The sequence below is a fragment of the Panthera pardus genome, unplaced genomic scaffold (genome assembly GCF_024362965.1).
Source record: "Panthera pardus isolate Hobbes unplaced genomic scaffold, ASM2436296v1 HiC_scaffold_11, whole genome shotgun sequence".
NCBI lineage: Eukaryota > Metazoa > Chordata > Mammalia > Carnivora > Felidae > Panthera > Panthera pardus.
Window position 1 is genome coordinate 5767790 of NW_026526666.1, and position 21592 is coordinate 5789381.

General features: G+C 38.0%; 1 long non-coding RNA gene across 2 annotated transcripts; it reads right to left on the bottom strand.

Annotated features, from left to right (window-relative positions):
- Positions 1-450: 450 nt before the first annotated feature.
- On the bottom strand, positions 451-12745 carry LOC109272197 (uncharacterized). 2 transcript variants are annotated; one of them, XR_002082340.2, is made up of 4 exons: positions 12655-12745; positions 7889-7953; positions 1481-2124; positions 451-751 (listed from the first exon to the last, which is right to left on the bottom strand). It is a non-coding gene; the product is annotated as an uncharacterized LOC109272197 (long non-coding RNA). The 2 variants fall into 2 exon arrangements; XR_008417012.1 differs by lacking the exon at positions 451-751 and adding an exon at positions 755-793.
- Between the last annotated feature and the right edge of the window lie 8847 nt (positions 12746-21592).

A 21592-nucleotide genomic window follows, 5' to 3' on the forward strand; every position in this document is an offset into this window, starting at 1 on the left:
ATGCACATAAATCTTACAGCTTTTTAGTAGAGAGCCTGTTGGCATTCCTGCCTTCTCTTTTGCTGGCTGCTTCCTTAAGTCACAGCCTAGCATACTGGGAATAAGTGGCCCCTCAATGCCCCATGATAATTGTCTTAACTGATCATGTTCTAAGAAAGCCTTGGTAAGTCTTTTCATGAAGCCCAAATACCAGGACCTTACTCTCCCACCTAAATGAGTTTGCTTTTTAATTCACCAAACAACTCCATGTCTGTTTAGATGGGAAATGAAGAGAGGGCAGGGCCCAGAGCCCAGATTGTTTTATTTGGTGCACAACCCTGGGGTGGTGGATCACCAGGATTGGAAAGTGGATTGTTGAGGAAGTATGGAAGAGCTTCTAGGTAAATGCATGAGAGAAACCCAGGATGAGGAGAGGACAAAACACCAAAAATTATACGGCTTTTAAAAAAGTTATTTTAAAGTTGAAGTATAATTAACATACAATGTTACATTAGTTTCAGGTTACAACTTAGCAATTTGACATTTATATACATTACAAAAATGCTCTCCATGATAAGTGTAGTTACCATCTTTCGCTGTTGCAGTATTGTTGACTATATTCCCTGTGCTGTACTTTTCATCTCTGTGATTTATTTACTTTATATCTGGAAGTTTGTACCTCTTAATCTCCTTTTAAAAAATCTTTATCTGTACTTTTATCACTTGCATTAGGCTGGTCTTCTTGAGATGGATGAAGGTTCAAGGTGCTGATCTACTGGTCTTCTTGAGATGGATGAAGGTTCAAGGTGCTGATCTAGAGATAGAAAGGTTAGAGATAAATGGATTGCAGAGTGTATGAAAACGTTAACATAATTTAATCTTGTTCATACCCCTTCCATTGTCAATACTTGTTAGCTACCTGATCTTAACAGTAATTCTACTCTCTTCCTTCCCTCCTATGCCTTGCCTTCATTCCCTTCCCTTCCCTTGTCTTCCCTTTCCTTCCTATAAATCATTCAAATAAAAAAATCTCATCCTTGCTTCTAATTTCCTTACCTCTCTCATGCAATAAGTCATAAGATTCATTAGAGTCTCTAATATAGATATTGACTGTGTCATAGCCAATTCAACCAGTGACTTTGGCACTGCAGTTTTTCATCCTCTAAAACTCATCTTTAATTATAATACCCCCACTTAAAATATTCAATGAGCACTCAACACCTAGAAGATAAAATATGACCTCTTTATATTGACCTCAAAAGTTCAAAATTTAGTTCTCACTTGACTTTTCTGATGTCAAGCAGCTAATACTGGGGCTCTGAATTCCTGAACTCACCAAGTACCTTTGTACTTGCGTGTCTTTGTTCAAGTTACCAGTGGTGTCTATTAATGCCCTTTCTGTCTTGTTACGTTTCTCCATTTTCTCAAAGTATGAAACCTCCACTAAAAATGGTGGTGAAACCAACAAATAAAAGCCCACAGTGCTGAATTTATTGCTTACTTAAGACAGGAGGTATGTTTTCCAGTCGAAGTTTCTTTAAGCAGGAAAGACTGTTGATCATGTATTAGGACTCAAAGGCATGGAGTTCAGAGATTGATGGAAGTTCAGAGTTGTAAATAAGTTATTATCAATGGTTGAAGTGTGATTATGTGAGGAAGACTTATTGATTGTATACTTCCAGAAGCAGGTCATTGGAATGAGCCCATTCGTGATCGGCTGACCTTCAGGAGCAGGTAGTTTTCAATAATTGGTTGGCTTACAGAAGTGTGTTCACAAAGACAAGTTGACTTTGATTTGAGTAAATACGTTTGAAACCAATTCTGATGGCTCCATAGCTACAGACTTCTTATTTATTGATTAAGCAGGTTTAAAACTGATTCTGGTGTCTACTTCCATCCTTGCTGTAAGAACAATTGGTCTTCTAGGAGTATGGAAATTAATTTTTTTTCAGTCTTCCTTTAGGTTCTCTTCTAGCTAAAGCTTCAAGAATGACATAAGTATTCTTCATATTTCCACTATCTCTTTGAAGATGAGGTTTTGTGTGTAGATATCTGAATTTCAGTTGAGTGTTGACAAGCATGATTTTATCTTGCGCTCATTTTTTTTGTTGTCGTTATTTGGTCAATCATCTGCTGGAAAAGTGGCTGCATGGAAACATTTAAGACTTGAAAACATATTAAACAATTTGTGTGACAAATATAATTAAAGTATTCTAAGAAGGAACCGATAGTCACTTTAAATAATAAACACGACTTCTCAGGTTTGACCGAAAAAGCAATCCCATTGACTCTTCAGGTCTTCCCTAGATGGCCAGGTTGCATTTTATTTTATTTTATTTTATTTTATTTTATTTTATTTTATTTTATTTTTTATTTTAGAGAGAGAGACAGAGTGTGAGTGGGGGAGAGGGACAGAGAGAGAGAGAGAGACAGAGAGAAAGAGAGAGGGAGGGAAAGAGAGACAGAGAATCCAAAACAGGTTCCACACTCAGTGCGGAGCCTGACATGGGGCTCAATCCCATGGCTCTGGGATCATGACCTAAGCTGAAATCAAGAGTTGGCTGCTCAACCGACTGAGCCACCCAGGCGCCCCACCTTTTATTTTAGCTTAGATATAGATTGCCCATGTTGTTAATCCAGGTACAATATGAAGTATTAGAAAGGGGGAAGATTTCCCCTGATTTTCCAGAAGAAAATCTAAGGCTATTTTCTTTTCCATAGTTACTTGGGCAAAGGAGTTTAAAAAGGTTACCTGTATACCCAGGGTAAGAGCTATGTTATTTACCACGGCAGCCAAAGTAAGGAACTTATTTTTGATGACCGTATCAAGTTTTTCAGCTTCTACAGTAAGATCATTAACCTTTGGAGTCTGTTTTACCAATTAGTGTTTATTTTCTTGGGAAGAGTTTTATCCATACAGACTTCTTGTAGGAAACATTTAGGGTGTTAGGGAATTATACACTAGAAATGATCTACAAGTGCTGCAGAACAATTAGTCTTGGTTCTGTGTTGGCATTGAAGATGCTGATTTCACCATAGGAAAAGGAACTCAGGTACTTTATGAGATACAGTTAACCTCAGTGGAACTTCAGTATATTATCTCTAGATGTTATCATGACAGCAGTAATAGTTGCATCCTGATAACATCTGTATCATCTTCTATTGCAAGGACATTTTACTTTATTTATATATTATCTATAAGTTGTATCATTACTGGCAAAGTCAGTGTAACATGTCTTTATACTGTTTTAACAGATTGGCTGCACTACAAATACCCAAATTAGCTAAATTATAATTAGACTAATGATTATCTCTAATAAAGCCTAGACTTAACCCAGTTTATTAATAAGAAAATCACGATGGGCTATTAGAAACTAGTAAAAAGGAATGATAACACCCAAAGGAATGTGAACAGAAACATTCACATGACTGTTTGGAAATCAGAGCTTTCAAGTGTCTAGACCAGCAGTTTACAAATTACAACCTGTGGGCCAAATCTTGCTTGCTGTCTGTGTTTATAAATAAAGTTTTATTGGCACACAGCCATGCTCATTTGTTTATTTGTAGCCTATAACAGCGTTTGCACTACAGTGGCAGAGTTGAACCATTCTGTTAGAGACCCTCTGGACCAAAAGAGCTTACAAAATTTACTATTTGGTCCTTTATAAAAAATTTTTGCTGACTAGACTAATTGTTCCAATGATCTTGGGTGGAAGCTGTCTACAACTTCCAAATATATTGGGCTCGGTTAGTAGTCAACTTACATGGACCATTTGACTCTGAAGTTTCCCCATGGAACCTCAATTTAAGGTCTCCAATTCTTCCAAATGCTGAGTTTTTTCTCCTATGGGTTAGGACAGTGCCTGCTACATTGAAAGCATGTGATAGATGTTGTCAAAGTGGCTTTAAGTGCTTGCTGTGCACCAGACATTGATCTCAGTGCTGTCAGAATACAGGGGTGATGCAAACAGAGAGCTTTTATCCAGTAATTGTATGGGACACAAGTTGAAAAATAGCTCTAATGTAAGATAGAAAGCTGTAAGTCTCATAAGAGAGTTATAGATCAAGGGCTATGAAGATTCAGGAAACAGGAAGCATTTGAAATAGGCCTTGAGGAGATGAGGAAGAAGGAGACTCCTGGCAAATAGACCATCATGAAGAAAGGCATAGTGGTGCGATATCACAGAGCATGTCTGGGGAGGAGTCAGTAATCTTTGTCTACTAGTAAATAAGGTACCCAGTAGGAAGCAATAGAAGATCCAGGGGAAAATGAATTATTTTTTTTCTGGGATCAGATTTACACAGCAGTGTGCTGGGGCTGGTTCATGCCTGTTAAATATTCAGGAATCTTTTAAGCTGGCTGTTAAGTCTTTGGTAGCTTAAAATTGGCCATGATGACAGGAAGAGAGCACGAGTGATTGAGGGCGAGGAGAAATAGAAATACTATTTCTACTATTTTTACAATTTCTACTAAGAATTTCTCATGACACCAGTGTATGGCACAGGTCTAGGCAGAAATTATGTATATAGCTCAAACCCTGGATGAATAGCTTTTTAAAAAACTGTTTAACTGAGAAAGTGTGCTTGGGAAAACCCAAGGAAGGAATATAAGAAATTAATCAACTGTTACCTCTTGTCTGTGGGAGTTAGAGTTGATTTTATATCTCAGCCTTTTATATTGATACAGTGGTCTCATGTTTCTTTTTCAAGAAAGGTGCATAATAATATCACCCAGGGTGACTGTGAAAATTAAATGAAATAAATGGTGCTTCCAAACTTTCCTAATGATAATAATCGTCTGTGATGTTATAATTCATTAAGGGAGGGAGGGAGGGACAGAGAGAGAGAGAGAGAGAGAAAGAGAGAAAGAGAGAATATCACCTGGACAAGCACACAACTTCCTGGGTCTCATCGCAGATCCCTTAATGAGAATGTCCAGGACAGGGGTCAGGGAAGTTGTTTGTTTAACAAGAGCCTCAAGTGATTCTTATTGGGAAAATTTGGGGAAAAAATGAGTTAATATATATGAAAATACCTTACAGTACAGTGACAAGAACATAATTGGGGGGAAATGTTGAATGAATGAACCACTTATCAACAAAGCAGTATTCAGCAAACCATTACATGTTCCTTGACTCAATCTTCCTCTTAACGTATTCAGAGGAATTGTATTAATACCTATTACTGCGTAGAGCTTGGGAGAGGATTAGAGTCTATCACTGGAAAAGGCCTGGAAGGAAGTGCTGTGTCAACACCAGCTGTTAGGTTTAATTGGTTCACTGGAAGTAGGCAGGTCGAGAAATATTTGTCTCAGAGGCTACCCTCTTAGAGAGAATTGTGTACAGAGGTTGTAAGCTCTAAAAGACCACATGGTGCTGGGGATATGGGCAGTTAGGGAAGAGCAGAGACCGCAGTAATGCCCAGCAGCTGAATGTCAGAACTTCAGGGGCCAGGCAGTGAAGACAGGAGAGCTATCCCCAATCTGGAGAGCAGTAGGTCCTGTCCCATTGACAAATGCTTGCAGGAAGAAATGCTTGAGTTTTCCAGGTGAAATAATCTAGTCCCCAGGAAGAGGATCATTTTTTATGGCCAGGAACGCCCCACTGACAGTTCTGTCTAGGGAGTCATGAAGAGGGATGAGGCTCAAAGACAGGCACCCCAGGGCCTTTGCCCTTCGCCATCAGGAGCACATGATGGAGTCAGCAAAGTTGAACCCCTGCCTGAGTAGGATGAGGACAGCCCACCCCAGGTTCTGCAAGGGTAGCTCATTGCTTCAAAGAAGGTCTGAAAACATCTGCCAGTGGGGAGGAGGTCTGCTCTGAGCAGGTGCCCATCACCACTGCTTAGGACAGATATTCTCCCTTCTTTCTGCCATCTTCATACTTCACCACCCACCCCCCCAATCCAGTTAAGAACCTCTGTCTCTGAATGGTTTCCCTAACCCTTCCCGTTTCAGTTTCCTTCTCTTCCCTGTATTCTGTTTAGTTGTTGGAACATCGCTCAATTTAGTGGCCACAGAACAGTTTAAAAAGCATGGATCTAAAAGTCAACTTTCTTCTTTCCATGGTTGTTTTATATTTTGAGTATTTCAGCCAAAACAATCTTATTATTTAAAATTTCTTTAATGTTTATTAATTTTTGAGAGAGAGAGAGAGCATGAGAGCATGATCAGGAGAAGGGCAGAGAGAGAGAGAGGGAGACACAGAATCCAAAGCAGGCGCCAGGCTCCAAGCTGTCAGCGCAGAGCCCGACATGGGGCTTGAGCTCATGAGCCATGAGATCATGACCTGAGCCAAAGTCGGACACTTAACTGACTGAGCCACCCACGTGCCCCCAAAACCACATTATTATTATTATTATTATTATTATCCATTTTTTATACAAGATTGTGCATGTGTTTTACTTCTTTGGTTACTAATAAATCATTGTATACACAGAAAAATGTTCTTTACTTTCCTCTGGCCCTCTTCTAACGTGGTAGAAGAATAAAACTTAATTATCTATAAAGGGGCACGATATGGGTCACCCGTAAATACCAGATAATTAAAAAGTGATATGCTTAAAACTCCAGTTGTTTAGTTCAGTCTGATACCACATTGAATATTTCCCTCAGCTTTCCTACCAGCTAGGAGGTGGAGAATAACTACCAGAAACATGCTGTAGAGTAGAGAGAGTCTGTGACTAAAATGTAAATAGTAGTGTATATTGGCCATGGAAAAGTCACAAAATGAAAAATTTCCTGGGATATCAAGAATTAACAGTACCAGGACATGGTTTCCTCTGGGGAACTTAAAATAATGATAATTTTTGAATGTAGGAAGCAATTCCTGTTCAGTAGAAGAAACATTTTACATATTAATTGTGTTTTCCTCAGAGGGTAGAAAAGTAGTACAATAAAATCTTCATTATTCAGAATTTGTGATTATTTGTCTAGGAAATGGTCTAACATTCACCTATGTCTTTACTGTCATTAAAGAATAATTTGAATACAAATGTTCTATGATGGAGTTATCACCTGGAAATATTAAAATTGTTGGAGAGAATCTTCTGAAGAAATGTTTAATTACATTTAAAAGTTTATTGTAGGGGCTCCTGGATGGCTCAGTCAATTAGGCGTCTGACTTTGGCTTAGGTCATGATCTCATGGTTCGTGAATTCGAGCCCCACGTCGGGCTCTGTTCTGACAGCTCAGAGTCTGGAGACTGCTTCAGATTCTGTCTCCCTCTCTCTCTGCCCCTCCCCTGCCCATTCTCTCTCTCTCTCTCTCTCTCTCTCACAAAAAATAAATAAACATTAAAACAGTTTTTAAAGTTTATTGAAAATTATCTTATCTCTTATGCAAAGATCCTTAGGAATATAGATAATTGGAGTAATTTTATAAGGATAATTTATAAGAATATAATTGTGTTCTTTTTTTTTTATAATTGTGTTCTTTTAAAAGCTTCTGCAATTTAGCCACCTTGTTACATTAGCCTTCCCCACTTAGCTTGCCTTTAAAGTATTTTCCAGCTCTTCCTGCACTCCGATCAGTATCATGGCAAAGTTGAGGTTGACAGAAATCATGTAACAATAATAATGGTGATGATGCAAATAACTCAGAGACTTTCCCTACCTAACCTAATTGTGTTTGAAAATTATACTAAACTTATTTGCTGATAATCTAATTTCTTTGGGGCCTCTCTGACTTTTCAGGATGGTTGATTTATATGATTAACATAATGACTCTGGGATTGTGAATAGCCTGAAGTCCCTCTTCTCTGTAAAGGATTAGTGAGTGCTGTGAGTCCCCCTGGGAGAGATGGTCCAACCCATGTCAGACTGGATGGGAGGTTTGTGATAAAGAGGGTGAAGGAGGAAGGGATGTAGATTTCATCATTACCCAGAATGAGGTTGAGGAGGGATAACTTACAGCATGCAGCTATCCAGAGGCACCAAGATCAAAGGCTGACTGCCATGTATCCAGGAAGCATAGGACTGTGCAGGGAAGAAGGAGGAAAGCAGATGTTAAAATCAAAGAAGTCTGAAAAAGGTTTGGTAAATGGCTCTAAATGGGCCACAGGGGACATCTTCATAGGAAAAGTTGAGAGGAACCCTGACAGGTTCAGGAGATTAGTTGATTTCTTTTTTTCTCATCTCTTCCTTTGCCCCTCAGTCTTCTTCTACTCCCCTCTCCCCACAGGACCAATAATTAATTGACTAAACCACAAGAGGTCCCTGGGTAGATGTTGACTTTCATCACTTTACCTTCTTCCTCTATCAGTTGGGCTAAAGATGATGGCTGCAATGAAAAACAGGTCATGCCCTAGCATGAGAGAGGGAAGTAAAACTACTTCTCAAAGGAAGAGAGAAAAATACGGAGCTGGCATTTATAATCTCACAATAGAACCAGGAAACTTCTCTTAATAATCCATAGAACTCTTGTCATCTTTGGGCATCTCTGTTTGAGCCCTCTCAGAGGTTTACCAGGAATCCCAGCGTGGGAGGGATCTTCTTTCTGGTATCAGCTGCTCCAGCCCTGCCTTCTTGCCCTGCCCCTGAAGATGGGGGCAGTGCAGCAAGGTTTTGCAGCCACATACACCTGAGTTGGAATCCCAGCTCTAATACTTGCTAGCTATGTGACCTAGAGCAACTGACTTCACATTTGATTCTCAGTTTTGACACATCTATCTTGCAGTATTGTTATGAGGATAGAAACATTGTATAAAATATTGTAAGTAGACAGACCTTGCTTGGGAAGGTGATATAATGGCTGAAAGCATCAGTTTTTTTTTTTTTTTCTTCTGTCACATGGGGATAACCATAGTATTTACCTTATAGGATTACTGAGTAGATTACAAGAGATAGAATGACACTGTGCTTAAGGGTACAGGCTCTGGGATCAGACTGCAGGTTCAAATCTGGCTCCATTCTCATTGGCTGTGTGACTTTTGCGAGGTATTTAATCTCTTCTTGTGTAGGCTTTCCACTCAATAGCATGGGGATAATAATAGCATTTAATTTATGGGATTATTGCATGGACTAAATTAGGTTTTATCTTTAAAGCAGTAAGAACAATGCCTGGTATATGCTAAACATTATTTAAATGTTAAATTTAAAAATACTGAGATTTGGTATATAAAACATTTTAACACACTATATCTAGTACATAATAGCTAGTGATTATTGTATCATGGCTTTGTTTAGTGTTAAACAACTTCTCTTCACATGAATTTTGAAAAGGTCTACAGTGAAATAAGCCACAGATTTATAAATCCAAGGGTGGTAGAACATACCTAAAGATCATCTTGTGTGGTGGTTATAAAAAATGACCCTAAAATTCTTCAGCTCTTATCAAGAGGTGAGGTTTATATTGCCTCCCATTGAATCTGGGCTCTGTAACTACTTACATATCATGATGTGGATGTGATGTTTCAACTTCCTGTCTCTTGTGCTGCTTGCTCTTAGAACTCAGCCACTGTGCCCATATGAGAGAGACAGATGCCTGTAAGTTGCTGAGCTCCCAGCCCACATGTGAATGAGCTTCCTTGAAAGTGCATCCTTTTTACTCCAGCCCTACCAAGGCTGACCCTACATGAAAGATACTGGCTGTTCCTGCTGAGCCCTGCCCAAATGATAGATTTGAACAAAACTTTTGTTGTTTTGGGGAGGTTTGTTAGGCAACAATAGATAGGTATAACATCTAGTTTGTTCCCCTCTGATGTTTACATCTCCTCTACCCTGTCACTTATCTAAGCTCTGCTTGTCTGTCCAATCATTCAACAAATATTTATTCAGCGTTTATGTATCAGACATTTCCTAGGCACTGGGGAATGCATCAGTGAATAACAAAAAGGTCTTGGCTGCAGAATTCTTCATTCTGTAGAGGGGAGAAAGACAAAAAAGTAAAAGAATAAATTATATAATGTCTGGGATTGATAGGTACTATGAAGAAAAAGGAGATGGTATAACGAGTGATGAGACACGTATGTCTTAGGGAAACTTCTAATGAGAAACGTCTAATGAGGTGATACTTGAGCACAGATCAGAATGAAATGAGGGAGCTGGTTAGATAGATCCCTAGGGGAGGAGAGTTCCTAGCAGAAGGACAAACAGTGTAAGGTCTGTGGCAGGAGCACACCCACACGTTCAAAAAATGATAAGGAGGCCTTTGAGGTTGGAAAGGAATGTGCAAGGGGCAGAAGGAGCTGAGAGAAAGTGAAGGACTTGGAGGCCACGTAAAGGAAGTTTAATTTGATTCTCAGTGAGATGAAAAGTCATTGGAGAATTTTGATCATTGTATTTTTTTATTGAGGTAAAATTTACATGAAACAAAATGTACACAGTTTGATACGCTTTGACAAATGTATACTCCAATGTGCTTAACCAATCATCACAAAAAGTTATCTTTTGCTCCCTATCCATCAATCCCCCTCCCTGTCTAATAGGAAACCACCATTCTGATTTTCACCACTGTAGGTCACTTTTACTTATTCTGGAACTTAATATAAATGAAATTTTACAAAGCGAAATTGTATAGTGCATACTATTTTTTATCTGCCTTCCTTCACTTAAAAAATGTTTTTGAGATTCATCCTTGTTGCATGCATCAGTAGATTATTTTTTTATTGCTGATTAGTTCTGTGAAAATATCACAGTTGGCTTACCCAACTGTGACATTTGGACATTTGGGTTGTTTCCAGTTTTTATCCACTACAAGTAAAACTTCCGTGAACATTATAGCACATGTGTCTTTTTTGTGGGTATATATTTTCATCTCTTTTGAGAACATGCCTAAGGGTAGGATTGGTGGGCCATAGAGTAAATGTCTGTTTATCTTGATAATAACCCAAACAGTTTTCTCAGCTTTTGGTGTCATTGTGTACTTCCACCTGCAATGTATGAGAGTTCCAGGTGTACATTTGGAGTTATCAGTTCCCTCTCTTTTTCCCTGACTTTTTTTTCCCACAGGAGTCATTAAATCCCACATTCTTCATGCTTTACCACAGGGCAAGATAGAAAAAGAAGGTTCTGAGAAAAGATGATAAGTTCCTAAAGAGAATTGCCTTGCTTTTATGGTTGTTTACATGTGAAAAATCTGTCGAATGGAAATAAGCTCTTAATCTTCATTTTTGCAGTGCAGGTCAGTATTTGACAAAGATTCTTTTGCAAGACAAAATTCTCATATGTAGCTCTTCTATTTTATTTTTCAGAAAATGTGGGTTATTGTTTTTTGTAGTATAACTTTTATGTATTTCAAAACAATAAGTTATCACTCTTTGTTCTTTTCCATGTCATGTGATCTCAGTTTCTTTTAACATTTTCATGTAAATATGATTTTCCAATCCTTTTAATCATGTGTGTGACTGTTCTCAGAAGTGCTTCTAAATGGACTACATCTAGTTATTCAGTTGAATCAATAGTTTCAGGTTTCAAAGCAGTGATTTCAACTGTAAATTTACTTTAAGCATCTCTCTGCATTTATGTGTATGTAAGCCAGTGTGAATTGGTTTTCATGGGTTCTACAATATTTCTACTTATACTCTTTCCAAGAATGAAGCTATGAGTGATCTCCAGCAACATGTGTGCTCTGTGTATATGTGGAATGTTACATCGTTGAATAAACACAGCTGCACTTATTAAATCGTATGACCACACAAACACACATACATGCACATACACACACACCCTTGCACACACAAAGCATTCAGGTAATTCACAGGGTGTTTATTTGAAGAGGTTATGGTGTGGCCACTCAGGTATGTTCATTTGCCTGGTTTATTAGGCTCTTGTGCGGTTTGGTGATATAAACGCCCTTCCTTAGGTTTGTAAGTGTCCTTGCTGCAGAAGTTCTTTCCCGCTTTCATCCTTTACGTTACCTTCTTTTCTCTTCCAGGAGGTGAAAAAAAAAAATCATCCCATACATGTCCTGTGTAAATGGGCTGGGACAATATCTAATAAATGCAAAACAAGAAAACCATTTTCAGATGTGAGAATACTATATGGGAAGCCATTTAACAATTTAGGTTCTCATTTTTGAAAATATTGTATTCAAATTAAGGGAGTAAAGAACTCGTTTGATGTGTTTCCTAAGCCTCTGACCATTTTCCACTGGGTTAAACACTCATTAAGAGAAGTGATTGAGCTCTTATTATATAAATTCCATTCCAACAAGAAGATTATGTATTTACTATATTGAGTTATAATTCATCATTTTATGTGTCTGTCTTTCCTAGCTGGTGATAAGTAAGAACCAGTGCCTCATTAATCTGTGACATCTCTAATAAGAAGGTGGGTCCTCGGCACATAGTAATTCTCCCCTGCCCCCCTCCCAAATGCCATACCAAATGAATGAATTCCACTAGAATCTCAAAGCCAGCCCATGATAGAAGTAGAGGGCAGAAGACTGAACAAAAAGCTTTTTGTCTCTACCAGTCTGATGAAACAGCTCTTGTCAAGGCTACCAATCAGCTCCATCGTATTAAATCCAATGGCAAATTATCAGTGCTATTTTTTTTCCAGCTGCTCCTATTATGCTGTGTTGTCACTGTTACCCCACCACCCCATGCCCCACACTATTTAGCCTTCACGTAATAGTCAGGATTTTTCTTCTAAAACACAGAATATATTGTGCAGTCTTCTGCTAAAAACCTTTCAAAGTCCTCCCAATTCACATAGAATTCAATCCAGAGTTCTTACCATGATCTTTAAGGCTCTACAGTTTTTGCTCCTGAGTGTATTTCTGGCCTCATCTGCTGCTTCTCCATTGCTCACTCTGCTGCAAATGCCCTGGTCTCCTTGCTGTTCCTCGAGCTTGCCAAGCATATGCTTCCCTCAGCGCTGTGCACGTGCTCGTTTCCTGTAATTTTCTTTCCTCAGAATCTACATGACTTACTCCCTACTTCACTCAGTGTTATATTGTCCTTATGTGACAATTCTGTCTAAAATAACCTCATTCTCTATCTAGGTCATTGCTTTATTTTCATAATACATACCATTACCTTCTATTAAATATCTTGATGTTTGTTTTTTTTTTTGTTTTTCATCTTTTTACTAGAATGTAACTTCTTGGTTTCAGGGACTTGGTCGGCCTTATTCACTGCGGTTTCCTGGGAGCCTAGAACAGTGTCTGGCAGATTGGAGGCACTCATAAAGGTGTGAGTTTTTCATATTCACACATATCCACATATTCATTTATTCACTCATAAATGAATGAAATAGAAGTCTATTGTCCACTTATTTTCTTGAATATGGTTTAAGTGATCCTTCAAAGCCTCAAGAAATGGCTTCTCCCTATATCTCTTAGTACACAATGCTGACTTTTGGGAAGGAAGTGGGCAAAGATATGGAATCAAGAATCTTCCTGGAAGGAGAAGAAATAGATGCCTTTGAGGTTCGGTGTTACTATTAGGAATAACCTGATTAGATGGGGGGTGGGAGGGCGGGGAGGGTGGGTGATGGGTATTGAAGAGGGTATCTTTTGGGATGAGCACTGGGTGTTGTATGGAAACCAATTTGACAATAAATTTCATATATTTAAAAAAAAGGGAATAACCTGATTAAAAGTCACTGGAAGAAAAATGCATCAAGGGCCCCAAAAATAAATTCATAAGGAGAAAAGGAAATTTCTGACTTTTGGTGGGGTTTTTGGAAGAGAGTTGGTAAAAGCCCAATTTGTGGCTACAGCTAGAATAGCTTTCCGAGGCTCAGCTACCCTTGCCCAACTGACCTGCTTCAGAAAGAATGGTCAGGCTTAGGCATGTAAGCTAAACATAGCCATAACTTTATGAGTCCTGAGCACATTACACTGCCTAACCAGTGAAGGGGATAGCCATGAATAAAAACTCATCAGACTGGGGAAGCTGGGGGTTTCAGTCGGTTGAGGGTCCGACTCTTGGTTTCGACTCAGTCATGATCTCACGGTTTATGAGTTTGAGCCCCACATCAGGCTTTACGCTGACCACTTGGAGCCTGCTTTGGATTTCTCTGTCTCTCCCTCTCTCTGCCCCTCCCCAGCTTGTGCTCATGCTCTTCTCTCTTTCTCTCTTTCTCAAAAAAAAAAAAAAAAAAAAGATAAATAAACATAAAAAGTATTTTTAAAAACCCTCATAAGATTAAGTAGTAGCAGCAGAAACAATGGCAACTATACATGGTAGCCATCCAGTCCTTTCTCTGTCTTGGCATTTGGAAGCAGGATTTACTCCTTTGAAATAAGTAAGTACCCAGGTTTCTTAGAAAATTTGTGGGTGAGACCTTAAAATACTATGGGTGCATTTCTTTGTTTTTCTTTCCCAAAAAGCTTAACCCAGAGGTAATGCCCAAATATTGGAATCAGTTAAAACATCAGTGCATTAAATAACTTTTAAAGAGTTACTGTAGTATCTGTTTTCTTTTTATATCTTATTCTTTGGGCATTTCAATCTATAAGTCAATTAAATCCTTTTGGAAGTTAGTGGGACACAAAATGCAAATACATGTACTTGATTATTTAGATGACCGTCTGACCTTATGATTTTATGATTTTTCTCTAAGTCAAATGGGAAGTCAGGGTGAGAGATAGAAATCAGATTTTGTGTGTGCATTTCATGTCTTTTCCTGGATTTTCACATGGAATTCTAAATTTGTATAACATTCACGAATATGTGTTGAATACAAAACATTTTATTATACCCTAACAAAAGGCTATTTAGAGATGTGTAGTATCTCTGTTAATGCAGCATAACACCTATTGCAAGAGAAGCCTTGTATATTGTTAGGAATAAATCTTATAGTCTTGATTTCATAATTTCACAGGCATAAAGAAAAGTGGTTTTTAATATATTTTTTAATGTGGGGATCACTCAAAGGCCCATTAAGACTGGGAATGTCAGCCTCCAAGCATCAGATGAGAATGAAAAGTCCCCATACAAACAATAAGGCCATGCTTGTGCATTGCAAGAAGATCCCCCATGGAATAGTTGATTCAGAACTCTGACCATATCCTTGATAGATTGGTGGTCAGTTGGTGGCACATGATAATCCATGGGATCTTCCAAACCTCCAGAATAACCAGGTTGTCTAAAATGTCATTAGTCTTTGCTGTTGTTATCTAGTTTGAATGAAGCAAAGGTATACTGTGCTTCAGGTAATGATAAAATAAAATAAATGTAAGTTTTGATATGAATACAAACTAAAGCAAAAAGAAGGATATCGTCATAAATCTGCATTTATTCATATGGGTTCTGAATAAAAAGATAGATGACAGGATTGGGAGATAAAATGTTGAATAAAGAGTAAAAGAGGGGCCTCTGAGTGGCTCAGTCAGTTGAGCATTCGACTTCAGCTCAGGTCATGATCTCACCGCTTGTGGGTTCCAGCCCTGCGTCGGGTTCTGTGCTGACAGCTCAGAGCCTGGAGCCTGTTTCAGATTCTGTGTCTCCCTCTCTCTCTCTCTGTTCCCCTCTCCCACTCACACTCTGTCTCTCTCAAAAATAAATACTAAAAATAAAAAAAAACATTTAAGAAATTTTTAAAGAGTCTCTTATGGTTTGCTTCCTGTTTTTATCTTATTTTTCCTTCCCTTCCCCTATGTTCATCTGTTGTTTCTCAAATTCCACATATGAATGAAATCATATGATATCTGTATTTCTCTGACTTATTTCACTTAGCATACTATCCTTTAGTTCCATCCACACAGTCGCAAATGGCAAATGGCAAGTGACAGCTTGGAGCCTGGATCCTGCTTCAGATTCTGTGTCTCCCTCTCTCTCTGCCCCTCTCCTGTTCATGCTCTGTCTCTGTCTCTGTCTCTGTCTCTCTCTCTGCCTCTGTCTCTCTGTCTCTCTCTCTCAAGAATGAATAAAACATTACAAAATTTTAAAATAAAAGAGTAAAAGAGAGATAGGAAAAGCATACAGTGTAGTGTGTTCCAGAAAAACACTGCTATTAATAATAATAAAGAACAGTTTGCTTAAGACCTTAATCAGTTGCATCTCCTTGAGGTAGTATTCCAATTCTGATTCTGTTTTTTCCCAGACTCATGAAATCTACCTCCCTCTCTGGTTTAATGTCTCCTTCCTGATATTTGCCTGTTTTTAATAAACTTTATTAACTATCTCTTTTAATTCCCTTTGTAAAGTCCTAAAAAATGAATTGTTGCTTCAATAATCAGCAACAGTAATCAGTGACAGCAATAATCAGCAGGCCATTTTGTTGTGTCCTAAATACAGAAATCAAGAGGAAATGTATTCAGTGTTTTTTTTTTCTTCAAGAAATGTAGTTAATTAAATAAATTGGATTAATTATACAAACAATATATGGAATAATTCTCTAACCACCCCAAACTTTTAAGTTAGTAATTCATTAATTCACTTGACTATTTTTGAGAATCTGCTCAATGGTAATTCCAGTGTTGTGTTTGGAAGGGTACCAACGATTATCTCTGTCCAATGGCCTTGTGTGTAATGTGTGAGGCAGACCGATCAGTCATTAAGGAAAAATAGTAGTAGAAGGGCATTTTCACTTTTCACCACCTTTTACATTAATATCAATTTTATTAGAAAATGGGGAAAACTTGTTTTTTTAATCAACTAGTTGATTGACTTGACCTGTGAATTCAATCAAAATCATTAAGCAAGTAAACAGCTTTAGAGAGAGCCATACTTGAATGTTTTTGTAGTTCCTACTATGTTAAATTTACAACTGTTACCAATTAAACTTTCTAACTTTCAAATCAGTTATTGAGTAAATAATACTTAACAGGTACTGAACATGTACTGAATCAATGAATAATTATTTCATTCAATAATTCATTGAAAAATGATTCTGAAATAATTGATTTCATTCCTTCTATCATTGTAATGTACCTATGAATCATCTGCTAATCTTTTATTATTTTTTTAATTTTTAAAATTTGTTTATTCAAATTCAAGTTAGTTAACATACAGTGTAGTATGGGTTTTAGAAGTAGAACCCAGTAATTCATCACTTACATATAACACCCAGTGCTCATCCCAACAAATCCGCTCGTTAATGCCCGTCACCCATTTAGCCCATGATCCCACCCACCTCCCCTCCAGCAACCCTCAGTTTGTTCTCTGTATTTAAGAGTCTCTTATGGTTTGCCTCTTTCTCTGTTTTTATCTTACTTTTCCTTCCCTTCCCCTATTATCTGTTGTGTTTCTCAAATTCCACATGAGTGAAATCATATGATATTTGTCTTTCTCTGCCTGACTTACTTTCTTTAGCATAATACACTCTAGTTCCATCCACATTGTTGCAAATCGCAACATTTCATTATTCTTGATCACCCAGTAGTATTCCATCATATATATACACCACATCTTTATCCATTCCTCAGTCAATGGATATTTGGGCTCTTTCCATAATTCGGCTATTTTTTTTTGGCTATTGTTGATAGGGTGCTGTAAACATTGGGGTGCATGTGCCTCTTTGAATCAGCATTTTTTTATCCTTTTTATAAATACCTAGTAGTGCAATTGCTAGGGTCATAGGATAGTTCTATTTTTAATTTTTTGAGGACTCTCCATACTGTTCTCCATAGTGGCTGCATCAGTTTGCATTCCCACCAGCAGTGCAAAAGAGATCCTCTTTCTCCTCATCCTTGCCAACATCTGTTGTTGCCTGAGTTGTTAATTTTAGCCATTCGGACAGGCGTGAGGTGGTATCTCGTTGTGGTTTTGATTTGTATTTCCCTCATGCTGAGTAATGTTTAGCATCTTTGCATGTGTCTGTTATCCATCTGGATGTCTTCTTTGGAAAAGTGTCTAATCATGTTTTCTGCTCATTTCTTCATTGGATCATTTGGTTTTTTTGGGTGTTGAGTTTGGTAAGTTCTTTATAGATTTTGGACACTAACCCTTTATCCAATATGTCATTTGCAAATATTTTCTCCCATTTTGACGGTTGCCTTTTAGTTTTGTGGATTATTTCCTTCACTTTGCAGAAGGTTATCTTGATGAGGTCTCAATAGTTCATTTTTGCTTTTATTTCCCTTGCCTCTAGAGATGTGTTGAGTAAGAAGTTGCTGTGGCCGAGGTCAAAGAGGTTTCTGCCTGTTTTCTCTGGTAGAATTTTGATTATTTCCTGTGTCACATTTAGGTCTTTCCTCCATTTTGAATTTATTTTTGTGTATGGTGTAAGAAAGTGGTCCATAGATCATCTGTTAATCTTCTTAAAATGTAGCTTCAGATTCAGTCAGTCTAAAATGAGGCCTAAGATGCTGCATTTCTAACAAGCTCCTAGGAGATGCCAGTGTTTACTAGTCTATGAATCTCACCTTTAGTAACAAGAATGTCTTTACTAGACAGCAGCAATATGGGAAGCAACTGAAAGTCATGGCTCATATTGCATTTCTGTCACTTATGAGTGGTGTGATCTTGGGAAAGTTACTCTTTTTGAATCTTACTCTCCTCATCTTTCAGTTGGGAAAATGATACCTACCTGACTGATTATGTGAATCAAATGATATAATGCATATGGAGGTTTTTTATAACTTGAAAGTATTCTGCATGTATAATCCCTTATTTTTTAAATTAGCAAGATTACTGTTAGTCCTTAAGTAGAGGTGACTAGTAAGGACGATCTTTCTATAAGTACACAGTAACTTTATTGGCAAACTAACACAAATGAATATTCTGAGATGCATAGCCTTAATGAAGTGCTTACTAGGACATATAGGCACACACATGGTTAGCATGTTCCTTAACTACCAAAGCAGTTGAATATGTGACCTGATTTTGCATGGTTTACAACAGGATACTTTTTCATTTAGCATATTAATTATTATTTACAAGATCATCGTAAAAAATAAGATGTCCTTGTATAACAAAGGCCCACAGCCAATATTTTATGGATAGCACACAAAGAGGTTAGAAATTGATGATTTATAGATCAGGAAATAACAGTTAATCAACTTTCCTTACTTCCTAAGCCACGTTGGGCAGTTTTGCATCACCTTTTGGTTGTCAGCTATGTTTGTATTAATGGTAATACCTTTGCAGACTGAAACAGGATATGGAGGTGCTGTCTGGAAATTCTCCCAGCACGAGTGGGAGGCCAAGGGCAAACTCTTGTTGCCCATCCATCAGAAGCATCATGCGTTCTGACCTCAAACACAGTCTGTGGCATTTACTGTCACAAGACACACGGAGGCCAATAAACACTACCTGTCACCACATTCATTTGTGACATTTATACATTAATTTTTGCATTTACGTTGGGTCAGGCATTGGATTCTGTGGGATTTATAAGGCTTGGAAAATAATTTCAAAGAAGAGCTGCAAATATTTCAAAATTAGAGAAATAAGATATATAAGAATAGTGAATGAGAGAGGGGAAGCCAAGTACACCTTAACACACATTCTTACTTGAATCATTCGGAATCAGCCCCTACCGTGCGTTGGATCTAATTTCTCTTTTGTTTATATTTTTCTGGGAATTTGCTTGTATTCATCTTATAACATATATTTGATTCTATCATATGTGCAGTTATTTGTTATGTCATTTCATCTAGCAGGTTTAGATACATGCCTTATTCATTCTGGTTATCTCTTAGAGTGCTTTCTTTCCACAAGTGCTCATTGAATAAATAAATGATGAATATATGGGCCACCAATACACACATATAATTAATATAGGTGTAGGAATTATCAAGTGACAAGGACATAGACTTGTCCTTGTGTTGGAGAAGACTAGAAGTAAGTATTGTCTACAAATAATGTCAGATTATCATGGGGTCAGTAGCATGTGGGATAACAAGGAGATTCAGAATTGCTTACTGAGGAAGGTATAAAATTTACTTGCAACAGAACTTTTATGTAGGCAAGTTGAGATGGACCATTAAGAATACATAACTACTCCTGTAGGTGCCACAGTAAAGCACCCCTGCGACCCCATACCTGGTATCTCTGAGAACATTGCTTTTCTTTAAATGGCAACACACTACCTTGTCTGCAGGTTTTCTAAGGGAATCCAGTCTTGATTTGAGAACCACTACCTGATTCTCAACAGCTTCTCTGGGACAACTGAAGTGTGACAGGCATGTGTCACCTCCATTTCCAACTCTGTCCTCCTTCCTCACTGACACTGGTCTGTCAACTGTCCCTAATCTTATGAATGCTAACTCTATAGGACACCTCCCAAACTTTATGTAACTTGACCTATCTGTAGTAGTTGATCTGGGTGACCACTCTCTTCTTGAAAGGCTCTCTCTATTGGCTTCCTGTGATACCATACCCTCCTACTTTTTCTCCTCCTTTCAGACTACCCCTTCTCAGTCTATTCCTTTGCTGTGCCTTGATTATTAGGGTTTCTTAGGGGCTTTTGTCCCTTCTCTCCTTCTTGAGCTGCTGCACACTCCTTTGAGTGCCCTCATATTCGCTCATGGTTTTAAGTATCATTTATCTTGCCTTCATATGTAATGTGAAGCTCCATACGTAATGCTCTCCAGATTTAGTCAATACTGCATTTTCAGTTTCTAAAATGTTGCTAGTATATGCATGAGGAAGACTCACTGCCAAAATCTGAAAAATAAAAAGGCATGCATGATTTTGTGCTTGGAAACCACGCATCCCTCTGTTAGCCAAGGTTAGAAATCCTTGCTTGATCATCTGCCCACCCCCTCCCATAACCTGTTCTTTCCTTTACCCTCCCGGAGCTGCTCTCTGAACTTTGCCTAGACTCCACTGTTGGGAAACTTGACAAGCACTTCTTCTGGCCAAGAGAAGTTGTCATCACGTTTCACAGAAATTTTTCACCATTCAGAAAGAGTTTATGCTTTACCAAAAGAATTCACCTTGGGGCCCTTTCAAATAACCAACTCTCCAAGGAAATTTAATATTTGATTCAACTAATCAAAATTAGATTTACACACATTTGGAAAACATGTCTATAGTTCTGCCTCACTTTATGTAACTGGTTTATCCCTGAAATACGTACAAATCAGATAGTTGTAAGCTGAGTAATAGTTCAAGTATATTAATCAATTTGCTAAGGAAAAGAGAAATACTTTTATAGATAATAAACATCTAATGTATCTGTTGTGTAAATTTGGACTTTATGTATTAAGTGTACTTATTTTTGGAGGCATACTTCTGCATAGTAGTGTATAAGAGAGGAAAAAGGAGAGATTAACACTTGCTCAGGACCTGCCAGGCGGCAGGCGTCATGCCAGGAATTGTGGCCTGTCATTATCAGAGAGCATAGGTTTTTGTTCTGTTTTGTTTTGTGTGGGATAGGATATAAGTCAGAAAAGCAGTGTTTGTTCCACAGTCAAGAACATTTTTGCTCCCCAAATCCAAATATCTCTGAGTTTGCTTTTCCTCATTGCCATGACCCAGGAAGTTCACATCAGACTCCTGGGTATTTCTTTCCATCCTTCTCCTTCTCCTAAGACAGCTCTAAGGGACAAATCTCCTGACCAAGCTTTTTACTATTAGATGAGTTATTGATACAAAAAGAACTAATGAATTGTTAGAGAGAGAGTTTTGTTTTTCTGCCTTGGCTAATACAACTTAGCATTAAGTGATAGTAACCACTTGAGGCCCTGGAAACAGATTCCTTCCATGTCTGTAAGCCTCTTTGCTCCCATGTGGTTGCTGGGACAGTCTCTTAATTCCACTTGTCACAAAGATGGGGG